The 871-nt window shown below is 33.8% G+C and overlaps 1 long non-coding RNA gene across 1 annotated transcript in view; it reads left to right on the top strand.

Moving 5' to 3' along the window:
- The first annotated feature begins 29 nt into the window (after nt 1–29).
- LOC105002641 overlaps nt 30–871 on the top strand; it is a 6114-nt gene continuing 5272 nt past the window's right edge. The window contains exon 1 of the long non-coding RNA XR_827008.1: nt 30–118. This is a non-coding gene — a long non-coding RNA (uncharacterized LOC105002641). The remainder of the gene's footprint in view (nt 119–871) is intronic.

Here is an 871-nt window from a genome sequence, read left to right as displayed (position 1 = left end):
TGGTTGTGGAAGATTCCTGAAGAGAAGGTATTTAATTGTGGCTCTGAATAACAAGTCAATCATGTAAAGATTGAAGAGGACTACAGTAAGAGGGAAAGTTAGCTGAAATGTTGATAAGGTAAGGTAATAATAGGGTAAGAAGTAGATTTTATTTAAAGTACATTTGAGATTCCATTTTAGAGTTTTAAACAGGGGCATAATATCATATGTGTTGAGTTTACCAAAAAACTATTCCGGCTGCTTTTTGGAGAATTGTTTGCAGGAAGGATCAAGGTTAGAAGCAAAGAGATCTGTTAGAAAGCTTTGCAACAGTCCAGATGAGAAAAGGTGATGATTGAGACTACAGTGGCTGCAGGGAAGATGGAGATCCATTCACAAATTTGCGATAGGTTTTGGAGGTAACATCCATAGCATGTGGTAAGAATTGACTATGGAAATCTAAGGAAACGAGGAAAACTAAGCATAACTCCTCAATTTTGCAATATGTGGTGTGGGGAGATGTCATTTACTGAAATGGAGAAGACTGGGAAAGGAAAAGTTGATTGATGGGGGAAATAAACAGTTCTTATTTACTTTGTTAAATTTCATATACCTTTTTATGAGCCTTCTGGAGATGTCAAATAGGCATTTGAATATATATGTTTGAAGTTTTAGAGAAAATGTAGGGCCTGTCAGAGATTCAGACTTATGAGTAAATATATAAATGTGTGTGTGTCTATATATATTTATATTTTATATATCTTACATTTACATTTACTATATATTTTACATGTAGAGATATGACACTACATTATTTTACCAAGATTAATGTTTGTCAGTAGAAAAGAGAGGATCTACAAATACTATTGAATGTGAGGAGACATGACACTGC

This window comes from Bison bison, unplaced genomic scaffold (assembly GCF_000754665.1).
Source record: "Bison bison bison isolate TAMUID 2011002044 unplaced genomic scaffold, Bison_UMD1.0 scf7180017856355, whole genome shotgun sequence".
NCBI classification, from domain to species: Eukaryota; Metazoa; Chordata; class Mammalia; order Artiodactyla; family Bovidae; genus Bison; species Bison bison.
This window is presented reverse-complemented; position numbering and strand designations above follow the sequence as displayed.